A 1,103-nucleotide genomic window follows, 5' to 3' on the forward strand; every position below is an offset into this window, starting at 1 on the left:
GTACCGCAGCGTCGAGTCCACGACTGACGCGAGCAATCGTCGTTTAGCACCCTTGGGGCCGCTGTGGTTCCGCATCAACCGGGATACCGCCTGTGCCACACGGAGTGCTTTTGCGGAGACGCACTCGACGTGGGCATTCCAAGACAGGTGGTCCTCCAGCATGACCCCAAGGTACTTAATCGTCCGTGTTGGCATCCTCTGCACGCCCGCGATGGTCACCGGCGCCTGCGTGTTCGCCCTCCGCATCGTGGACATCATTACCAACTCGGTCTTGGCCGGAGCAAGCTCCAGATGATGTGCTGCCATCCACGAGTTGATGATGCCGATCGCCTGCTCAGCCAGTTCCGCTGCCGCCTGTGGTGTCGCTCCTCCCGCCAGAACGACCAAATCGTCCGCGAAGCCGATCGCTTCCGCACCGTCCGGCAGCGTCAGCCGCAGCACACCATCATACATGACGTTCCACAGGGTCGGCCCTAGTATAGAGCCCTGTGGTACGCCTGCCGTGACTGTCCTGCGAACTGGTCCCTCGGCGGTCTCGAAAAGCAGCTCCCGTCCCGAGAAGTAGCTGCGCAAGACTCGCTGGAGCGCTGACGGTACGCTCATCCGCTGGAGAGCTGCTGCAATCGCCGTCCAGCTGGCCGAGTTAAAGGCGTTCCGCACGTCCAGAGATGCCACCATCAGGCAGCGAGGGTCTCTGCCATTGGTGCGGTGGAACGTCCTCGCGTACAGGCCTCGCTCGACGACCCGCTGGATGGCCTGCACCGTCGATCGTCCGCGGCGAAAACCATACTGCTCGGGCGACAAGCGGGGTGCACTGCTGTCCTCCAGGTGCTCGTTCAGGCGGTCGAGGATAATCCGCTCGAACACCTTCGGGACTGCACCCAGCATCAGCAGCGGCCGCCACGACGATGGCTCGCCAGGGGGTTTGCCGGGCTTAGGGATTAGCACCAGCCGCGCCGCCTTCCATGACGTCGGAAACTCTCCCCGCCGCAACAGGTCGTTGAACACCCGGGTGAAGACCTCCGGGTGCTCTCGGATCGCGGTTTTCACCGCCGCGTTGGGGATGCCGTCGAGTCCTGGCGCCTTGGACGATGCCATCCTGG

Source organism: Anopheles maculipalpis, assembly GCF_943734695.1.
Source record: "Anopheles maculipalpis chromosome X unlocalized genomic scaffold, idAnoMacuDA_375_x X_unloc_5, whole genome shotgun sequence".
Taxonomy (NCBI): domain Eukaryota; kingdom Metazoa; phylum Arthropoda; class Insecta; order Diptera; family Culicidae; genus Anopheles; species Anopheles maculipalpis.